Below are 24,256 nucleotides of genomic sequence, written 5' to 3'. Positions count from 1 at the left end.
AAGACGTACATGGACATCACGCCAAGGCTAAAGAAGTTTATTATTACAAATCAATGTATCTTAAAAAATCTTCGTGATAAGAACGCTTAAGGGGTCCTTTTCAAATATCCGTGACCTAGAAAATATTTTACCTCGGAATTTTGGATTTATTTGAATTTTTTTATTTTTTTATGTATTTAAAAGGAGGCGCGCGATACTTCTTGCATCTTCACCTAAAACGAAACTTTATGATTGGTCGCGCGCCTTTATGAAAATATATGAAAAAATTTACAATTGGATAAAAAACAAAAAACCACAGGATAAATATTTTCTAGGTCACGGATATTTTTTTATCTTGAAATCCTGTCCTATCCTGAAATCTTGAGATTTGTTTAACGATAATTTGCAACAATATAGGAGAATTAAAATCAATTCTACCAGCACATATCGGATTTTTTCCTTCCTTGATAAAAAATGCATAGACAATGTAACATCCAAGTTTATAAGTGTGGTTTGGTTGAGCGTTTTAGCAGAATGCATTACTGTGAATACAAAGAGACGAGTTGTTCCTTTTAATTCCGCTATATATTTTTAATATCTTGACAGATACGAATTTCGTCTACTACTTGCAGACTTCATCAGTGTTCTGTTCTCGTTTATAAACGCTTATGTTATTACCCGAGCAGACGGAAATAACTTCAGAATAACATTTTTTGATATTTAAAAATACTAGGCCAATAACATTTTATGTTATTTATAACAAGATTTGTTATTCGTCGTTATGATTTTTTTGTTATTGGATTGTTATTGCAATAACAGACTCATAACATTTTCAGTTATTCTTCGAACAAATCTTTGTTATTATTTTTTGTTATTTTAACAACTAATCCGATCATCCCAATAACAGTTGGAGGTATTCTTCCATAACAAAAAATGTTATTCCAAAGTTGTTTTGGCTTTCAGTCCATATCAGATCAATAACAAATTTTGTTATGATAACATAAACTGTTATTCAATTCTTATGCAAAAATTGATTTTTCAAGAAGAATCCATAACACTTTATGTTATTTTAACAGTATTTGTTATTGAAAAGGCATGAATTTAGTTATTACCGTCTGTTCGGGTAGCCTAATATTTTCAAATATAAAAAATGTTATTCCGACGATATTTCCGTCTGCTCGGGACTTCTCTACCAAGTTCAGTATGATTCTATACCATTCCGTACGTATTTTAATTGTGCTCTTCATGTTGCGGAAAAATCGTAAGCCTATCAAATTCACCCCGGCTATCAAAGCCACCCCGTTCAACGGTACTTATAACATGCTATCCCGGGCAGACGGTAATAACAAAATTGATAATATTTCAATAACAAATCCTGTTAAAATAACAAAAAGTTTTATTATTTTATCCTGAAGTTCAACTTCAAGAAGAAAAAATAATAACAGTTTCTGATAAAATAACAAAATTTGGTATTGAAGTGATATTATATTGAAAATGTTTAATAACACGCTAATAAGAGGAAATGTTATACATTTCAAAAACTCTCCTAATAACAAAATTTGTTGTTCGTTCTGTATACTGACTTAGAAATAAAAATAACCATAAATCGCACAAATGGAAAAGTTTCTAAGTGTCCATAACACAATCTGTTATTATTTTTTCTTTTGTTAAATATGTTTAGATCTTTGGATAATTTTGACCAATTTCGTCGGGGTAATTATTTTGGCCATGAAATGGGGTCCTTAAGCTAAAATTATTCTGAAAAGTTGAAATTTTGAAATTTGATTTTTTTTATTATTTGATATACCCCCTAAGGGACTTTGCTAAAATTGGCTAGAACTATGGGATAATTTTGACCAATTTCGTCGGGGTCATTATTTTGGCCATGAAATGGGGTCCTTAAGCTAAAATTATTCTAAAAAGTTGAAATTTTGAAAGTAGATTTTTTTAATTATTTGATATACCCCCTAAGGGATTTTACTAAAATTGGCTAGAACTATGAAATAATTTTGACCAATTTCGACGGGATCATTATTTTGGTCATGAAATGGGGTCCTGAAGCTAAAATTATTCTGAAAAGTTGAAATTTTGAAAGTAGATTTTTTTAATTATTTGATATACCCCCTAAGGGATTTTACTAAAATTGGCTAGAACTATGAAATAATTTTGACGAATTTCATCGGGGTCATTTATTTCACCATGAAAAGGGGTTTCAAGCTAAAATTAATACGATAAGTTAACTTTTGAGAGTCCTTTTTTTTAATTTTGTTATATTCCCTAACGGAATTGATTTATTTATTGAGAATTTTTGAAGTGTGAATAACAAAAACTGTTATTATTTTCACAGAGCGGAAGTCGGAGCTGACGTTGAAGTTCGAGCTGGAGTGAGACCTCGGAGACTGCATCGGATTCATCTAATTTTCAGCAACTTTTACTTGGAGTCGGAATCTGTGAAGTCGGGTATTTTTGGAGAGCTGAAGTCGTCGTTGACGTCATATCCTGCATCCAGAGTCGGAGTTGTCTTCAAAGTATGGATTCAAAGTCGCTTGGAGGTACCCGACTCTGCAGCCCTCACTAGTACAGAGGAGTTATGGCAACTGCAGGTTTTTTTGCAAATTACAAATAAACCAAAACAATAACTTTTTTTGTTATGGAGACATACCAGTTCAATAACATTTTTTGTTATTATGCTGCTCCACCTCTCCGCACAAAATAACAAATCTTGTTATTTCTTCATGATTCCTTCTGTGTTATTGGTTTGTTATTGCAATAACAACATAATAACAGTTTAAGTTATTCTTCGAACAAATCTTTGTTATTGATTTTTGTTATTTTAACAACTAATCCGATCATCCCAATAACATATTTCGATCTTCTCACAATATCAAAAACTGACCTTCCCAAGTTATTTCCGTCTGCTCGGGATGTCACACTTGCTTATACCGAGCAGACGGTAATAACTAAATTCATGCCATTTCAATAACAAATATTGTTAAAATAACAAAAAGTGTTATAGAATCTTCTTGAAAAATCCATTTGTGCATAAGGGTTTAATAACAGTTTATGTTATCATAACAAAATTTGTTATTGGTCTGATATTGGTTGACAGCCAAAACAACTTTGGAATAACATTTTTTGCTATGGAAGAATACCTACAACTGTTATTAGAATGATCGGATTAGTTGTTAAAATAACAAAAAATAATAACAAAGATCTGTTCGAAGAATAACTAAAAATTATATTAGTCTGTTATTACAATAACAATCCAATAACAAAAAAATCATAACGACGAATAACCAATTTTTTTATAAATAAGATAAAATGTTATTGGCCTAATATTTTCAAATATCAAAAAATGTTATTCCCACGTTATTTCCGTCTCCTCGGGTAGAAGCCCCCCTTCCCCCCTCCCCCTCCCTTCTCATGGACTTTATCTCATTCAAAGAGACTTTTTCAAATGGCATTTTTAATCAAAATTATCTCATAGCTACTAAGTCCTTACATAAAAAATCTGTAAAATCAAAATTAATCTCTATGTATGTTGAAATGCTCCACTGAACAAAATTTTAACGTTTTTATTTTTTTTTTTGTCATTTGATTTCCATACTGCTTATTTTGAAAATTTGGGTATGTTCAAAAATTAAATATGTTGTGCAAATGACACTGAAAACACACATGTATTGCAAATCTATGCAAAATTTAAATGAAATGTTCCGATCAGATTTTGCCATGTCGGCACACGAATTTCAGTCCAAGGTCTTTTCTGTCTTTGTCTTCTGTTTACATATTTAATTTCAACTTGAGGCTTCGTTTACCAAATTCATCATTTTTGGGGTCTAGAGGACTCTCTGCATGGGAGGGTCAAAAATGGGATAGAGCTAAACCAGCCTCCGGCTGTTAAGCTCTGCAATGTAAAAAAGAGAGGAACAAACGTTTTACATGAAAAAAACCACCTCAGCGAGCCTCAGTTGTGCACTGGCTCAACAATGAGTTCAGCTTGTACGAGCCAATTTTCCGCAATAAAATACGACAACATGTTTTGGGAGAACTCTCCGTAGCGAAACCTTGCATAGTTCAAAGAGGAACTTTACGGGGAAATCATCTACCTTTGCCAGTATGTGTGTACTGGCAATATAAAACTGCCGTAGCTGAATGGTGCTCGAAAATAAAAGCTCGACTCAACTCCTGCCTTACTAGTCCTGTGTGATGTCGTCTATTTTTTTTTTGTCAGGGGAAAAAAGTCGGCGTTCGAAGTGTGTACATCGAGTGAAAAAAAAAAAACAGTAGAACCCGGAAAAAAGAAGTGGAGGAAAAAGCACTTGACAGTAAAAGCTTCTCGCGTCCATCTGCTCCTCCTCCTCCCCCACCCCCTCAACCACTTGGTCGGGTGGTTTTGCTCCGTGGGAGGAGGAAGTATTGAGCTCTTGCTTTGATGATCTGTAGACATCACCGCAACGACGACGACGACGACGTTACACGAGCAAGGAAGACGAACTACCGCGACTGCCGCGAAAATACACAAGTAAGTACCTCTTCTGAACTAACTCCTGCTGCATGGTACCGTACAGCTAACCACCACCGTGTGGCTACCGACAGTAGAGCGGGAGTAGATTTTTGATATGGAGGAATGTTCATATGCCACCGATTCAGGTGGATGGAACTGGGCAGATGCTGACAGTGATCACATTTTGAATTCTGGGATTCATTCACATTCAGTTCAATATGAAAATGAACTATTCCGAAAAAAAACTATCAAAATTAAAATTTTGTTTTCGAAGGGATCGACAAATTTTACGAATGTTTCATATTTTAACATTGTAAATCGTACCATTAGTTGCTGAGATATCGACGTTAGAAAATGTTGGGTTGTTTGGGTAAGACTTAGAAAACATCAATTTTCCTGATTTTGGACCTTTGCATGGCAGTATCTCAGCAACTAAGATGTTTTGCCCGTTCTGAAAATTTCTGAAAAGTGATATCAGAAAATAAAAAAAAATAAAAATAGTGTTTTTAATTTCCAAATCAAACTTAACTGTCAAAAAGTGAAATTAAAAAACACAAAAAATGTTTAACCGTGTATGATTTTTTTCAGTGTAGTCCATATCCATACCTTCAACTTCACCGAAGACACAAACTCGACCAAAAAATTCCATCAAGAGATACAGATTTTTGAATTGGAAATTAGATTGTATTAGTCCAATAACCCAATTAATTGCAAATAAAAAAGATTATTTGATTGAATTCCAACAAAAAATCGTCGGAAATATTTTCCAAAAATTTTCACGTCAAACTTTAGGAAGGAGGGACAAATCAGAAAGCTTTAGAATTTCAAAAAATAGAAGTAGAATTAGCTGAAACCAATTGAAAATTTATCTTTAACGGTGTTTAATTTGTATTCAATGTATTTGAACTAATTTCAAAAAATAAAAATCGAATTGAACTTTATTATTTTTGATCTTTCGGGACAAATTTTCAACGCTTAAAGTGAAACTTTTGGAAATTTTGCTCTGATTCAAAACTTATGTATAAATCAAACCAAACTTTTTGTAATATCTTAAGGCACACTTTTTGTATAATCCCTCAAATTTTGATTTTGTTTTGTTCAAGTCCGCATTTAAATTAACTAATGTTAAAAAGCCAAATTTGAAACTAGCGTAATAATCAAAATTTATTCGCTTTTTTCAGTTGATGAATTAATTTCTTTAAAGATTTTTTATTTGAATGAAACATTGTCTATACGATCCACATGTGAGGTACACAGAAAAACATCTGAATTTTTATTTCATTTTTTCTAATTCGTACCAAGGCTATGAATTTTAAAAAATATTTTTTTTGTTAAAAATTTAAATGAAAATATTGTTATAATATTTTTTTAAACCGTCAAAAAAACTTTTTTTAAATCAATTTCAAGTCAGGCCGTTGCGAATATTCTTAATTTTTATATTTTGCTCGATAAATAAGGATACCAATTTTGTCAAAAATCTTCAACATTTCGATGAAATTTGACCTGCAATAACCTCAAAATAATTTTAATGCACTAATATTTATTTTGATTATGATTGAACCAGTTAAAAAAATGAATCAGTGTGAAATTTTGTTGAAAATGGCCATAAAATAACAAAAACAATAATTTTCACTCACTTATTTCGCTGAAATCAAACTTTTAGTGGATATATCCTTTATCAAAAAAAAATGTGGAGTACTTTTTGATTGGAAATTTATTTTTTCAAAAAAAAAAATGACAAAATTGACAAAATTGACAAAATTGACAAAATTGACAAAATTGACAAAATTGACAAAATTGACAAAATTGACAAAATTGACAAAATTGACAATATTGACAAAATTGACAATATTGACAAAATTGACAAAATTGACAAAATTGACAAAATTGACAAAATTGACAAAATTGACAAAATTGACAAAATTGACAAAATTGACAAAATTGAAAATTTGTTAAAATTATTAAAAAGTTAAAAAAATACTTTTTTATATTCATAACTCGGCGGCAAAATTTTTGACCAAACTTCTCTTTGGCTCAAAAGTTGCAAGTTCCAGAAAAAAAAATTTTGTGAAAAAACAAAATTTTCCGTGTACATGTTCTTTTCAGAATATTTTTCAACAATACCTTAAACTTAGCCGAAGACACCAAATTGATCAGAAAGTTTCATCAAAAGTATCATATTTTCGAATACAGTCCAGACTCGATTATGGGACTTCGGATAATCGAATCATGAACAACAAAAATCGTTTTTTTTATATTCTTGCTTTAAACAACCAACTCGAGTTCTGCAATCACATTTTAGTCAAATTTAAAAGGTTGATTGGCTGTAAATAAAAAAAACATTTATTCAAAATTTCAATAGCGCCATTCTGCTATCTTGGGTTTAAAAATTCTGGATCACTTTAGAATAGATTAAGGGTCATACTAAAGCTAAACAATCAAAAATAAGACAACGAAATTCTAGCTCATTACTTACTTTCCAAAATGTCATAAATCTTGGTTTTCAAATATTCCAAATAAAATTTAGTTCGGGCCTTTGGTTGCTGAGTTTGTTTTTTTTTGTCTTCGGATGATTTTGAAATCGTTCCAATTTCCAAATTGATCGTTGAGTTTGTAATCGAAAAACCTTACCAACGGGAAGATCTGGCAACTGTGTCTCAAGGTTAATTAAGATCATGATGGTATGACCACTTCGAAATCAACAATACGCTCACAGAAAAAAAATCATGGTAATATTTCATCTGAGAAGGGGTACATCTTTTATGTCAGCAAAAAATGTGTAATTTTACCTCTGAAAATGTGTAATTTTACCACTATTCTGGTGTAATGTCACTTTTTCAGTCTAAATTGAGGTAAAATTAATAGCTTCAACCTTCTAAAATTACACCTTCCAGGTTTACAATTTTTTGTTGTTGTGCTGTAAACAAGCAAGTTGTTTATTTTTTTATCAAGTTGCTTAACTTTTTCTTCACGTTCACTGCCTGCCAACAATAAAATGTTCTGCACTCTCATGTGATAGTGCACTTTTCCGTTGAGAATTTCTTCCACGCTTATTGTGCCAAAGGGCCACAACATCTGTTCTGATGGATCCTGAAACGGTATGCGACTACAATCCTCCACAACAATCCTGCCTCGCTGCTCGATGGTAGTAACCGTTCAAGGATGATATTTTCTGCTCGAGTGCTTTCACCAATGACTTTCCTGCTCGGAGATTTCATCGCACGATGCAGCAGCAATGTATTGCGGAATCAAGGGTGTATTTATACTGCTTGTTGCAGGCCCGGGTTCTGCCATGGAATATTCTGCAGAATGCATCAAATCAGTTCCGAGTGCTCGTATTGAGCGAATGCTAACGACGTTAAGGAACAAAATGTTGCTATCAAGTGGAATAAATCAGTGCACTTGATGTTGGTAGTTTGGATGACTTTTTGGATATTGGGCAATTAAATATTCTGCTTTATGTTATACTGTTGAAAATATTGAAGAGTCCAAATTTCTTAATATTTACTTAACTAACTTATTAAAATTGAATATTTTTATTAAAAAAAATCAACCTGAGAATTATTTTTTCAATATTTTTTAAATTTTATATATTAACATATTTTTATTCTTTATTTTGTAATATAACCTTCTGTAAATCCCTTCGGCACTTGCCACAGCTGTCAATCGGAACAGATGAAGCGTAATGACGGTATCACTTATGTGTTGACGATTCGAGTGCGGGTGGCTTCACGGCCAATAACAAGCAGTGACTAATGAGCTATTTGCAGTCAATGTCCAACCGGTGATAGTTGCTTTCCCTCGCACTCGGAAAATCTTTTTCTGTCAGTGAAAACGCACACGCAAACACACCTACCCCCACCTACAGACATGTTTCCAAATGGGTGATTACGAGACACTATTACGAGGTGCCACCCACAACGCAACTGAGGCAAAAGAAACGAGCAAAAAAAAAAGAGGAAAAGAAGAAGACAAATTCACCCCCAAGATGTTGGGGTGTCACACACACACACACACCTACACACAGAGCAAAAGAATTTTCTCGTCGCTTTTTCCGCAAAGCGATTGTCTGTTTTCCCCCCTCCCACAGCAGCCCGCCCCATCCGTGTGGTGAATAATTGTCGCACCGAAGAAAGCGAGAGAAAACCCCCCACCGGCCACCCCCGCAAGGGCCCGTTGACAAGAGGTCAGGAAACGAGGCAAAACTAATTCACTCAGTTGTTTGGGAGGGTGATAGGGTGTGTGTGTGTTTTGGGAGATTAGAGACTGTTGGTTCACCACTGCTGAGCAGCGCAAGATATCAAAACATGCAATCACCAAAAATAACAGTGCTGAAAAGATCGTTATAGTATTGCGCAATTCTCACTAACTTGGACTTCGCACTAAATTATTGCTATCGATCGCACTATTGCGACTTGTCAAACTGGCTTGGCAAATTTTAATTTTCTCAAAAAATGATCAAAGCGAGCCGATGTTGCTCACCTGTCAATCGCAATTTTAAAGTGCGAATGTCCAGTTTGGTGGAAACTGCGACTGGAAATGTAAATAAACAACTGCTGGTTGCCTAGTTTTTGGAAATTTTGTTGTCAAAAGTGCGAGAGAAAAGTGCGGGCCAAATCCAAGTTATGGCCTATCTACAATCACTTAGCTTAGAACATCTAAGTAAAGTAGTTACTTAGGAAAGTCTGCAACTTACGTTCGTCATCCACAATCAACTTAGAAAACTTGCTGGGCTGATATACGTTGCTATGCAGTTGTTTGTTTACCTTTGATATGGAAACGTCAACTTACCGTAGATTTTGAAATTTTCCAAACCAAACGTCTGTTTCTAATTTGATTACTTTTCCATTGTAGAAACTCAGATTCATTTCCATTGATTCAAATTCCTAAGCTAAGTGAAATTTTCTAAGCTAAGTGATTGTAGATAGGCCATTACAGTGCAAGGGTCAATAGTTATCAAAGTGTTTAAGTTCGATTTTAAAGAACATAAGTCTTTTTTAACAATTTTTCATCAGATTTTTTAAATTAGTATTACTTGTTGTGCATCGAATCCCGGGCATAGATAAAAGCTGATCCGAAATCTGAACACTTTTGCTTCGAATTCTGGACACTCGATTTAGCTTATTAATCGCACAAAATTTGAACCGAAAAGTTAGTGAATGGCATTTTTTATGTCTCAAATAAGCTGTTAACATCAAAACAATCGATATTTTATATAACAAATTGCTAGAATTTAAGTAAATCAAAACTATAAATAAATTCTATGCCTTCCCGATGCATCAGACGCCTAAGAAATATTTCAGTGAAATGTTTCACATTTTTGGAGAACGTTTTGACATTCATAATGTAAACTTATATCCAAATAATTGATAAAACAAGATGAGGTGTCCGGGTTTCGAATCGTTCGGAAATTCGAATCATGACGTTACTTTTCAAAACTGTTTTTTTTAGTTGATCTTGAGTTTCGGTTGAAAAAATCTGATCAATAGGGTTGACACAATACTCTAGGCCAGTTTAGCCAAAGTAAATACATTAATTTAAAAAAAAATGCATATTCAAAGTTTCAATACATGCAAAAGAATAACAATGCAGGAGCTGCATCTTCAAAAACAAGCTATCAATTTAAAAAAATAAGGCAGGTCCAATTGTTTTTTTCTTCAAAGGTTGCATGTTTCGTCTCGCAAATCATCATTTCAACTTAAAGTCAGTCTATTATTTGAAATTATTTTAACATAAAGCAATTCTCTACAAAATCATTTTTTTATTAATATTTTTGTATTTTTTAATCCGGCTGAAACTTGTATGGTGCTTTCGGTTTGCCCAATAAGCCATTTTGCATCATTAGTTTATACATATTATTTTCCATAAAAATATTGCAGCTGTCCACACAAAAATGATTTTTGTAAATTCGGCAAAGTTAAAGATTTGTATAAGGACTACACTGAAAAAAAATTATACACGATAATTTTTTTGGTGTTTTTTATTTCATTTTTGTCTTTTAAACTTGATTTGCAAAAAAACACTGTTTTATTTTTTTTTATTTTCTGATATGTTTAAGAGAAATTAAATGCCAACTTTTCAGAAACTTTTGGAATGTGCAAAACATCTTTCACCGAGTTATGCATTTTTGAATCAATAAAGATTTTTTCAAAAAAATCGATATATCGCTCGAAATAATCTTTCAACTGAATTTTTCTATGTTTAATCGAATTTTCAATAAAAAATTAACTTTTCAAGTTAATGCCATTTTTAAGTAACATTTTTAAAAATAGTCGCAGCTATTCATTTTTTTAAAATTAGTGCCCATGTTTGCCCTCTCTTGAAAAAAGTATTTATGAAAACCTGAGAAAACTCTTTATATTTTGCTTTTTTAAACTTTGTTGAAACGACCACTAGTTGATACGAACGCAGTTGATCACATTGTTTTCTTTCCGATAATGGAAAACTTCACGAATGTTTTATATTTTCACATTTTAAATCGGTACATTAATAATCACAATCATTAATTGTTGTGATATCATTAGAAAATTAAAATTGCAAAAATATTTTTTTCAAAAGTGGGCATGGACACTGATTCAAAAAAATAAAAGCTGTGACTATAATAAAAAAAAGTTACAGGTACCGTTTTTAAGTTATAACCATTTATAGGTCTATAAATGGCTATAACTTGAAAACGGTATGCTTTATCAAATTTCAGTAAAGTACTTTTTGGTTGCAAATTCGATTTTAAATCAAAAAATGAAGTTGAATTATTTTTGCGATTAATATTTCGATTTTTTGAAAAATAAAAACAAGTATTGATTTAAAAATTCAGAACTCAGTCCTAGATATTTGGCATATTCTGGAATTTTTTGAAAAGTTGGCATTATCAAAAAACATATTGAAAAATAAACACTGGATTCTTTCATTATCGAAGGGACCGTCGAGAGAGGGATTTGAACAATCTGGCAAAATCTTCCTTCCAATATCTGGCACTGAGAATGAAATAATCCTTATTCTGACTGACACTTGAAAAATCTGGCATTCCCAGATTTATCTGGACACCTGGCAACCCTGGATACAGGTGTGAACACCTTATGTCAATGTCCATTGAAGTTAGCGAGATAATATACTCAATAGTAAGATTTGTTTACAGGACTTAATCAATAAATAGTGCAGAAACAAACAAAAGAAATTTTCGGTTATCTGAAAATTTGTAGGCAACTTACTAAAATCAATACCACAGCATTTTTTGATCCAATTTTCAATGTCACAAAATAAAACATTTTTAAATTTTTTATGCAAATCCTATCTATTCCTAAACTATTCAAAATGCAAATACTGTCAGGGTAATTCTCCACCAACTCACACAGCAGTTGCCCCGATCCTTTTTCGATTTGTGTGAAACTTTGTCCTAAGGGGTAACTTTTGTCCCTGATCACGAATCCGAGGCAGGGTTGCCAGGTTGCCAGATAAATCTGGGAATGCCAGATTTTTCAAATGTCAGCCAGAATAAAGATTCAACCTTCTCTGTGCCAGATATTGACAGATTTTGCCAGATTTTTCACTTAATGCCCATTTTGAACAACTTTCTGATAAAAATGAGCGAATTTAATTGAAAATCATAAAATTTAGAATGAGTTTTGTTTAAAGTAAATGTGAATTCAACATTTTTAGGCCATTTCAATTAATTAAAACATCTGAATTCTACAAACTTTTGAATAAGTTCATATTCTTCCTCATTTTAATCATTCAGAATTGTAAGATTTTTGTCTGCCAGATTTTTCCAGATTTTTAATCGATACTTTGCCAGATTTTTCAAATTTTGACCTGGTAACCCTGATCCGAGGTCCGTTTTTTGATATCTCGTGACGGAGGGGCTGTACGACCCCTTCCATTTTTGAACATGCGAAAAAAGAAGTGTTTTTCAATAATTTGCAGCCTGAAACGAAGAGAAAGAAATTTGGTGTCAAAGGGACTTTTATGTAAAATTAGATGCCCGATTTGATGGCGAACTCAGAATTCTGCAAAAACTTATTTTTCATCGAAAAAAATACAAAAAAGTTTAAAAATCTCTGCCATTTTAAGTTACTCGACTGTAAATTTTTTTGGAACATGTCATTTTAAGGGAAATTTAATGTACTTTTTGCAATTCCGTCGTGAAACAACTTACTTTTCCTGTCATTCTTGAATGACGAAACAGCCTACTTTTCTGTACCAAAAATAACAGAATCGAATAGTAACCCTTTTCAAAACAAATGCTGAATTTTTTTTACTTTTCAGCACTGAAATGGATGCTGAAAAGTTGAACTTTTCAGCACTTGTTTCGAAAAGTAACACTATTCAATTTTTTTTTATTTAAACGATTTATTGACAAAATACATGAAAATTTGACATAAAATTTCACTCAGTTTGTGTTTTTTGGAATTGCCAAAAATGTTGTATGGAACTCGTTGCAAAACTTGATTTTTTCAGCACTCTTCGTATTTATCCAACTCGGTGAACCTCGTTGGATAAATGTACGACTCGTGCTGAAAAAATCCTCTTTTTGCAACTTGTTGCATAAACTACTATTTCGACTCTACATGGACCCAGAAGGGTCATCCTTTCATTTAGAATAAAAAATTTCATTTTAAAATTTCGTGTTTTTTCTTACTTTGCAGGGTTATTTTTTAGAGTGGGGTTTAGGTGATAACCAAAAAACCTAGGATTTTTTTTTCTATTTGCGACTATTTTTCAGCTACTAGAAATAAAAGCTTCAAAGTTTCTTTGACAAATCTTAAGGATTTTTTTTCTGAGATTATAGTAATCGGTGCTTTTTATCTAAATTTCTGTAAAGGGACCATTCATAAACCAAGAGGACACTTTAAGGGGGGGGGGGTGGCGATTTTTCACGCTCCATACATTTTTTTCTGTATGGACAGTTGTCCACGAGGGGGGGGGGGAAGGGTTGAGGTTTCCAAAAAAGTTTCTACGTGGATTTTGGATGGTCTCAAAGTAATTATTGATATCAAATTCGATTTTACGTTTAAAAATTAAGTGAAATCTTTTAATGTTTTCAAACAAACAAAAATCAGCAAACTGGCAACACTGCAAAATATTGTTTGCTCTTGTTGGATCATGGCAACTTTGCTGACTACCCAAAATTTATCAATTTTTCTATGAACAGCTCATTTCACTCCTAAACCATTGCAAACGAATTTGGTAAGTCCAAAGAAGCAATCCTTTTTTATCCATTCGTCAATAATTTTTTTTTTTTTTTTTTTTGACAAATGCACCAAATAATGTTAGGAGTGATTATTGTTTAAGCAGGTGAAAATCAATCAAAAAGTTAACAAATTTACTTCGTTATCAAAACGAGTTGAACTCGTTTATTTTCACTCTGAACAAATTGTCTACTACCCTAGAATACCTCCCGCCAGGACTAGTCAGTCGTAAATGAAAAAAAGAACGAACAAAAAAATCTCTGTGAGGCCAGTAACAATACACGTTCAGGACGCCCGGCTCGGGTTGGGCCTGAGAGGCGGCCTCAAGGCCTAGAGGTGTTGATTGCCGACGCTAATGGTCTGGTCATTCTTGGCATGACAACTGGCAACTGATCTTGGGATTTTTGAAGGAGTTTTCGTTTCGTTGATTTGCCTCAAAGGCACTTGCTCGGTAGACGATACTTCACTTACTCACTGAATTTTTCAAATTAATTGGCTATCGGTCCTGTAAGGCTTGCCTTTTTGAAAGCATTTTTTTACCATTCAATGGCACATCGACAAATTGAAGAAATAAAACCCCTATCCAATCAATCCCATATGAAGCTTGATATAATTCTCGATCGTTCCATTCTGCTCCGAATGAATATTGAATACACATATTTTTTTTCTCCCACCAAGATTAATCCTGTATCTGACTCGGGTGATGCTGCTCCGTTCTCTAGTGGTGTCCTGTGGGTGTGTGTGTCCCCATGGTAGTGTCCCTTGTGGAAAATTGTGGAAAAGCTTTTATGCGAACAAAGTGGCCCGTCACAGGAAGAGAACAGAGAAAAAGCTGCTGAAAAAATGTAAATCCTTTTTCGCTTGCCAGTGTAGTGTGAGTATTAGCTACCCTAGAATGGAAACCCTGTTTTTGGCAACACTTCGATGCCTCTGTTCTAACCTGTCGCACGTGCATTTTGGGCCAAATTGAGTTAAGAACGCCATTTTTGATTTCAATCCTGAGATATTCAATAAAAACCACTCTCCGTGCATTTTTGTCACTTTACATCTAAAAGAAGTTTCAATAATCGTTTTTGTTATTGTTTACATTGCGTGCTTTCGGTTTTGTTAAACATTAAAACGCATTTTCTCGTAACGTCGAAATGACGGGTGCGACAAGATAGCACGACAGCGTCAACATGTTAAAGAATTGTAAAAACTGTACAATGTGTCAATTTTGATTCTAGTACAAAATTGATGAAAATTCATTTTATATAACAATGTTCTAAATTCAATTATGACTAAAAATATGAAATTTTTCATTAGAGAATTTCAAGTATGTCATACAGATTAATACAATTTATCGCTTTCAAATCGCACCAATTGGATGGAGCAGGCAGATTTGAATTGAAACAGCATCGCATCAATCGGATATCGATCGTCGTTGGCCATTTGGACCAAAATGGCAGCTATTCGTAGCTGCATAGTCCCACCATAGTTGGTGGTCAGCTAGCGAACAAATTGACCGGACACCATGGTGGCAATTGTTGTTCAATGGCATTGTGGTCGCGGTTTAACGCACCAACTCGAATGAACTCCAGAGTTTTCAAGCTTTCACCAACTGAATAGAACATTTTGAATTTTCAACAAACCCTTTGGGCAATTCTCTATCAACATGATTCCAGATCCACAAAAAGTACCGACTCCAGGCCCAGGAAACTTTCAGTACAATCAGTTTCGGTTCCTTTTTGACAGAGAGTGACCTCGTTTTGAGACGTAGAACGTGCCCTTCCGCAAGATCATCGAAACGCACGCACCAAATCGCTGTCACATTATATCTGCCAAGGTTGACACAAAAAAAAAGAGTACCGAGTCTGCTGTTTCCACCTGCTTCCGGCACGTCCCTGGTGAGGAGCTTAAGGGGTATGATCAACATCTTGCTTTAAGCAATAACTACAGTGTGTGTGTGTGTATTTGCTGTGTCGGGAAAGCGATAATCACCACACAACAATAGCACGCGCACACTTTGGCGGTGGCATTACAATAGCAAATATAAAAGAGACAGATGATGACGATATCACGATAACAATAATCGCGACGATGGATCGCAGGGACCTTCAAGTTCATTTTGAAAGATTTCAGGGGTAAATTTGTTTTGTGGAAAGCAAATTTAAAATAATTGAAAAAAAATCACACATTCCACCGACCTGTTTTATGCCTTTCTCGCTGGTACTTAAGTGGTCATATCTGGTCATATCTTTTGTTTCCAAATATATGCTAAAAACATATATACGTACTAGGCCGTCCCAAAAAAATGAAAAGTTGTCAAATCTTTGGTGCTCACCCCTAGAACGATAGATTGCGCCATTTGCCAGGAACAATGTTTTCATACAACAAAAAATTCCCAAAAATGGTTTACAACTCGCGCGCGGTGCTTGAATGAAAAAAGTGCCTTATCGAGTATTTTTCAGAAATGCGCGTAACAATCATACTTAAGCCATTCAAATTTGGTCGCCTTGGGCTTCAAATTATAGTTTAATGTCCCCTGAACAAATTCCTGTACAGACATGGTCCATAAAAGCTTGTTTTTGGGCATGACAGGGCGTTTTAGGGAGAAAAATTTGTATTTTTTAGCTAAAAATTTTCAAAAATCACTCCCCAAAACGAGCCAAAAAATTTTGCAGCCAAAAGTAATGCATTCAGCTTACAGGAAATTTTACGGAGATCATTTTTCTTTTTTTGACATTCAATTTAAGTCCACGCAAAGCCGAGATATTTGCATTTTAGTGAACAAAAAGTGACGAATTTTCAAAATTCTTGATATATAAGCGTTTTCAACATAAAACATGGGCTACTAGGATTACGAACGAGTTGGCATATATTTTGGATATTTTTATTTTGCTCGCTCAAAAACGATATTGAACGATAGTAAACGACATATTTGTAAGTACTGCTCTGTGATCTTCTCGATATGAACAAATAAAGCTCTTATGGGTAACTATTTTTGAAAAAAATATTTTTTTTTTATAGGTGAATTTGTTTCATTAGAATATACATGCAAAAAAAATCACGTTCATAGCTTGGAGATATGATTTTTAATAAAATTACTTTTGATTTATGATTATTTGTCGTTTACGTCACATTGTGAGAAAATCTCATGTTTTTTCATGAAATGTTATTAACAAATATCGTTTTTGAGCGAGCAAAAAAAAATATCCAAATTATATGACTTCTCTTTTGTAATCATAGTAGCCCATGTTTTATGTTAAAAACGTTACTTAGGGTAGGGTAGTCATCAATGAGACACTTTTGGTTTTCAACTTTCAACGATTTTTCTAATTTTTTCATCAGCATGTTTTAATAAGATTTTAGTTGCATTATCATTCTTTTAATGTGTTCTAACATTGACAAAAATATGAGATCGATCTGACATCTATAACCAGTGTTATTCATCTGTCTCATTGTAGACGCACTTGGCAAGAGCAATGAGACAGCTGGGGAACAATGAGACACTCTACGAAAATCAACATTTTTTTAGCAAAACATCATGTTTTTGTATTGTTCCATTGCAGGTGACTTGCCTTGAACATTTTAGAGCAATTTTGCCAACATGAAACTTTTAATAACAAAAGTTACACTAAAAAGTATTTCAATTTTGTAAAATCCATATATTAATACCAAATAACTTTTTATTTTTTGTTAAATGAAGTTTAAACTCTGTAAATATGCCAAAAATCACTTTTAATTCATGTTTTGAAAGATTTCCATCGATTTTGAAAAGTTTATTGAAGAAAAATCAAAGTGTCTCATTGTTACCCATGGGCTGAAATGAGTGGGGAACAATGAGACAGCCCTGGATTCTGGGTATATTCTAAATTTTGGCCAAATCTAATGAAAGGACATTGTAGCCCAACTTAATCCCTATAGATTGTCGAAAGAAATTTGAAGAAATATTAGTTTTGGTGTGAATGACAGCCTACGAGCGAACAAGTATTTTTTGTCCATAATTTACTTTTATACCCCAGAATCAAACATTTATGAATTACTTTTCAAGGGAGCGTCCATAACCAAAGCCACTAATATGGCAGACGTGTATCCAGTAGACACACCTTTCCCCCAAATATGAGCCTGATTGGTTGAAACTACGACTTGTGAGAGCCATTTTATCATTGTTCCCCGTGTCTCATTGATGACTACTCTACCCTAATCCACCTTTAGGTGGTTGGTGCCTTCCTCTCAGTTATAGAGTGATTACAATCCCCTAAAGTGTCCACATGGTTTATGGATCTCCCCTAACGTGATCGCAGCACCTTAGAGGTCCTAATAAAAATAAGTGACGAGTAAAAAACTAGACTTCCTAAAGACTTTTCATCAAGATTATACAGACACCGCCTTTCAGGAAAATGGCATCCCTCTACAAGGCTTTTTACGTGGCGATCAGACGGGACCATTTGAGGTTATGTAAATTCAGACCATTTTTTAAATTGCTTGTAATTTTAGATAGGTAAGTCAGATCTTGAAAATTCTTAATCCACAAGAAAGGTCTTCTCGTATGCTTTCTTAAAATATATAACATGTGAGGGTTTCATAAAAAACCACCTTTTTTACCATAATTTTAATTTAATATCAAACAGTTTTTTAAACATAACTATTTAAATACATCATAAAACTGCATGAATTTAAATAGCAACTTAGGGGACGTTAAGACAGATCGATTAAAACCATTCCGGCTAAAATCGGTTTAGCCTGTGACAAAACATTCCTGTGACATTGATTTGGTACACATGTCTACATACAGCCAAACACACAGACATTTGCTCAGCTGGTGATTCTGAGTCGATATGTACAAATAAAGGTAGGTCTAGGAGGTTTAACTAAAAAGTTCGTTTTTCGAGTGACTTTATAGCCTTTCCTCAGTAAAGTGAGGAAGGCAAAACGCTTATATATCAAGAATTTTGAAAATTCACTTCACTTTTTGTTCACTAAAATGCAAATATCTCGGCTTTGCGTGGACTTAAATTGAATGTCAAAAAAAGCAAAATGATCTCCGTAAAATTTCCTGTAAGCTGAATGCATTAGTTTTGGCTGCAAAATTTTTTTGGCTCGTTTTGGGGAGTGATTTTTGAAAATTTTTAGCTAAAAAATACAAATTTTTCTCTCCAAAGCGCCCTGCCATGCCCAAAAACAAGCTTTTGTGGACCATATCTGTACAGGAATTTGTTCAGGGGACATTAAACTATATTTTGAAGCCCAAGGCGACCAAATTTGAATGACTTTAGTATGATTGTTACGCGCATTTCTGAAAAATACTCGAAAAAGGCATTTTTTTTTTTCATTCAAGCACCGCGCGCGAGTTGTAAACCATTTTTGGGATTTTTTTGTTGTATGAAAACATTGTTCCTGACATCCTAATCTATCGTTCTAGGGGTGAGCACCAAAGATTTGACAACTTTTCATTCATTTTTGGGACGGCCTAATACATACATACATTTGTACGGAACTTTGCTCATAAATAACTCATGTACAAATTAGCCATTTTGCTTCAACTCTCCATACAAAAGTTTTATGAAAACATTAAAAAATCTGACATTGTTTATCCGTCCTGCGATTGCAGAGAGACCTTGCAAAGAATTAAATTACGAAAAAAATGTTGTTAAAGTTCAACTCAATTTTCAATCGTTTATATCTTAGAACACATTGATCAGATTTTCAATGTTATAAAGCGAAACTTGTGTACACCTTTTTCTTATCCTTCAAAAAAATATTATTTAATGGCGTCTTACATTTTCACTGACTTATCCAGTCGTGGTTTTAAAAATCTGAAGAAAAAAAAACTGATCAATGTTTCCAAGATATCGGCCCAAAAATGTTCAAAATAAATAATTTTTTGATGATTTTCTTAGCTTTTTCAATATATTTTTTCGAACGGAAAAACTTGTGATTTTTTATATTTTTTGAAAATTTTAGCAAATATAACAAGTTATTATTCTATAACAAAAAAAAACTTATAACGTCTGTCTTTTCAGACAATAATTAAATTTTGTTATGCAACATAAACTTTTATTGAGGCGCAAAAATATGTGAACTTTTTCATTAAAAAAACATGTTTTGGAACACGAAAAAAATGTTTTCCCGTATATATCAATGAAATATATTTACAGTTACATATTTGACAACAGATGTGTTTACATAAGTTCAATAATTTTTATTGATTTTTGACAGACTTCTTGTCAAATAGTTCACCCTACTATCTTATTTTCTAAATTTACATTTTTTTCATAGAAAAATTTATCAAATGTTGGGAAGTTGTACACCAAAATGTTGGAAATATTTTTCTTATCGGAATTCGGCAAAAATTTTATAAAATTGTTTGGTGTCTTCGGTATGCCCAAAGAAGTCATTTTGCATCGATAGTTTTTCCATATAATTTTCCATACAAATTTGGCAGCTGTCCATACAAAAATGATGTGTGTGTGTGTGTGTGTCAAATCCAATACCCGCTAACCGGTAGCGAAATTATGGGAAAGTATAATTTGTATCATATTTTGTATATGCCGAATGCTTATACAACTTATCTCAGTCCCGGGTATTAGGTGGTGATAGCCCTCGCGCTGCATCCAACGACCCGTTTCAGAATGACAGAGCTTCTTGCGGTCCAATTCCGAGGTCGCTGGGCATTGTTCGGCCCCGCCTAAACATAGAAGCAAGCATCTGAAGGAAACTCGATCTATATTTAGACTTCCAATCCCCTCAGGCAAATCAGGGATCAGCGCGTATTTAATAATATGAGAAGAAGAGATAACATGTTTCAACACTACGGATCAATTCACTGCTAGAGTGTAACCCTTCTGATGGCCGACTGCTTAGGGTCCCAGACCACCAACAATCCAAAGGTGTGAGTTCGAATCCCACCTGATTCATTTTTCGTTTTTGTTCATATTCAAAGTTTTAATTCCTGATTCCAAATTTCAAAGGTACCGGCCGGGATTTGATCCCTGAACCTTCTGCTTGTGAGGCAGAAGCCGTAACCATTAAGCCACGGAGCCGGTTAGCTGTCCATACAAAAATGATGTATGAAAATTCAAAAATCTGTATCTTTTGAAGGAATTTTTTGATCGATTTGGTGTCTTCGGCAAAGTTGTAGGATAAGGACTACACTGACAAAAATAATACAAGGTAATTTTTCTTGTGATTTTTAATTTAACTTTTTGTCACATAAACTTGATTTGCAAAAAAACGCAATTTTTATTTTTTGATATGTTTTAGGGGAATCAAATGCCAACTTTTCAGAAATGTCCAGGTTGTACAAAAAATCTTTGACCGAGTTATGAATTTTTGAATCACAACAGATTTTTTCAAAAAATCAAAATATTGATCGCAAAAAATTTTCAACATCATTTTTCGATGTAAAATCAAATTTTAAATCAAAAAGTACATTAGTGAAATTTTGATAAAGTGCACCGTTTTCAAGTTAAGGTTAGGTAACTTTTTTGAATATAGTCTCACTTTTTAATTTTTTGAAATTAGTGCACAATTTGCCCACTTTTGAAAAAAATATTTTTGATAAAAAAATGCAAAAAAACGAATGACCGTAATCTGAAAGAATTGATCAGCTTATTAAAATGTTTATGCTGTGAATATAAAACATCAAACATGTTGTAAAATTGCTAGTTTATGTATTTATGGTCACAAAAATTGCTTCTTTTTCATTAAACGAGAAAAACTGTTCACAATTTTCTGTAAACGGTTCACGAAGTACAAACAACTCCTTTTTTTCGAGAGACCTTTGTAGACCTCCTGGGGGTTATTTGTCCATGCCCCACAACCACACTGCCAACACTCATTCCAACGATTTCAGGAAATGATTTTGTTCGATTGTGTGTGTGTCTCGTGCCATCGGGAAAATAACGACACATCCCACACCACAGACTATCAACATGGGGGGGGGGGAGTTGTTGTTGGCTCTAGCAAGCAATAACGAGTGGAAAACGTTCCATTTTTGATGCCACATCACAGGCACTGCTGCACAATTGATTGCACGTAACTGTCAACAATAGACTTTTGGCTTGGACAAGCTAGGACAGGGAGGTGGGTGGTCGAAACAAAACGAATCCGATTGTTTCAATATCGAGGAATTTTATCTACTTCATTTTGGGAATGCTATTTTATTTAATATTGTTTTATAATGAGTGTACAAAACACAAAATGTATTGCAAATTTTAAACGTTTTCTTTAATCTTTACGCCAATCGACTTTTTTTATCCTTTTCTGGTTTAAATCGAAAAAAAAGAAAAAGTCAAATTAAATCCCCCGTTTTTTACCCCTGAAAAAAAACATATCAATCAAAATTTTCGCAATTTTATTGAAGTCAATCATTTGCGAAAGTGCGCGGCGCGCGCCTGGTGGCGTCGATCGAATCGAATCGAGTCGGCAGTCTGATTGATGTGTGCTTCATTCTCTGACAGCGAACGGAGACCAAGGCCAGAAGAGTGAGGGAGGGGGGGCGTCCTGGATCAGACCTCAGGCCTGTCTTCCCCGAGGTGCTATAGAAATCTTTCGTCGGACGGTGTAACCTTTATGATATTTTTTTTAAATCTTATTCCGAGTAAAACACTAAACTTTTGTACTCCGCAGCCTTTTTTCTCAAAAAATTAAGTTTTAGGATACCTTTTATCCTTCGCTGTGTTTGTTGACCGGTGTAATCGAATTTTTAACCATTTTTTCCCCATCTATCCCCGGGATAGGCATCAATCCTAACCATCGACGTCGGATCATCGAGGAACTGCATGTCACGGCGTCTCGTTCTTCTTCGTTTTCTCCGGCCAACGACGAATATTGGTTTTCCGGTGCCTTGGTGATGGGTGGGCGGGGGTGGCCCAAGCTGGGGACGCGAAATTCATATTTCTTCTGATGACAGAGGCGAATTTTTCTCCCCTTCATTTTCTGTCCAATAGATGTCTGTCGGCCTAGGGGGAGGAAAATTTGCTCAATATGTGTGTGCCTCTGTTCGTGAGTGTGCGATAAATTGAGTTGATCAAAACATGGTCGGGATAATTCACTTGCCACCGATGAACAGCTGCGTATGATTTTCCCCTCTTTTTGAAGTGGTGGCTACAGCTGGAGTGGTTTCAATTTGCTTAAACAAAAAATGAGATTTCTGAATTATATTGAATTATGCAACTTCAATGGTTTAACTTTTGTCCTTCACACTGAGCAGGTGGAAATTACCGAGAAGTTCAAGATCTGATATTTTCAAGAAGTCAGGAACACAAAAAAAGCTGTTTTAATAAATTAAAATAATATCAGTGAGTTGTTCAGTCCATCTTATTTTTATGTATATTTTTATTTGACTCAAACTTTGTAGGGGCCTTCCCTATAACCAAAGAAGCCGGACTTGTTGTATAGTGGAGGTTATTAATCACGTTGAAAGATTTTCACATTAGGGTAGGGTAGTCATCAATGAGACACTTTTGGTTTTCAACTTTCAACGATTTTTTTTTTAATTTTTTCATTAGCATGTTTTAATGAGCTTTTTGTTGCATTATCTTTCTTTTATTGTGTTCTAACATTGACCAAAATATGAGATCGATCCGACATCTACAGCCAGAGTTATTCAACTGTCTCATTGTAGACGCACTTGGCAGGAACTATGCGACAGCTGGGGAACAATGAGACACTTTACGAAAATCAACATTTTTCTAGCAAAACATCATGTTTTTGTATTGTTCCATTGCAGGTGACTTGCCTTGAACATTTTAGAGCAATTTTACCAACATGAAATTTTTAATAACAAAAGTTACACTAAAAAGTATTGAAATTTTGTATAATCCATATATTAATACCAAATAACTTAGTATTTTTGGTTAAATGAAGTTAAAACTCTATAAATATGCCAAAAATCACTTTTAATTCATGTTTTGAAAGATTTCCATAGATATTGAAAAGTTTAATGAAGAAAAATCAAAGTATCTCATTGTTACCCATGAGCTGAAATGAGTGGGGAACAATGAGACAGTCCTGGATACTGGGTATATTCCAAATTTTGGCCAAACCTAATGAAAGGACATTGTAGCCCAACTCAATCCCTATGGAACGTCGAAAGAAATTTGAAGAAATATAAGTATTGGTGTTAATGGCTGCCTACGAGCGAAAAAGTAATTTTTGTCCATAATTTACTTTTACACCCCAGAATCAAACATTTATGAATAACTTTTCAAGGGAGCGTCCATAACCAAAGCCACTTATATGGCAGACGTGTATCCAGTAGACACACCTTTCCCCCAAATATGAGCCTGATTGATTGAAACTACGACTTGTGAGAACCATTTTATCATTGTTCCCCGTGTCTCATTGATGACTACTCTACCCTATACATTAATTTCCACGACGCCGTGCCTTCCGATCAACGATGACATACACCCTAACCAAAAATCATAATTTTTTGAGTTCCAATTCCCACTTTTCATACGAATTTTTCAGTTCAACCCATACAACCATTTTTATGGTTGTAGTACCTGAACTCAAAAAATCGTATGAAAAGTGTGATTTGGAACTCAAAAAATCATGATTTTTGGTGCGATGTCTTTATTATTTTATTTTTTTAAATCGC

At 33.9% G+C, this 24,256-nt stretch overlaps 1 protein-coding gene across 2 annotated transcripts in view; it reads left to right on the top strand.

Moving 5' to 3' along the window:
- The window catches only part of LOC120422915 (RING finger protein nhl-1-like), a 65,239-nt gene that overhangs the window by 2,906 nt on the left and 38,077 nt on the right, over positions 1–24,256 (top strand). For both annotated transcript variants that reach the window (XM_052710455.1, XM_039586485.2), the window contains exon 2: positions 4,211–4,501. The gene's annotated coding sequence lies outside the window, so the exon portion shown is untranslated. The remainder of the gene's footprint in view (positions 1–4,210; positions 4,502–24,256) is intronic.

Source organism: Culex pipiens, chromosome 3 (assembly GCF_016801865.2).
Source record: "Culex pipiens pallens isolate TS chromosome 3, TS_CPP_V2, whole genome shotgun sequence".
Taxonomy (NCBI): Eukaryota; Metazoa; Arthropoda; class Insecta; order Diptera; family Culicidae; genus Culex; species Culex pipiens.
The sequence above is the reverse complement of the archived record's forward strand: the minus strand, read 5'-3'. Positions and strand labels throughout refer to the sequence as shown.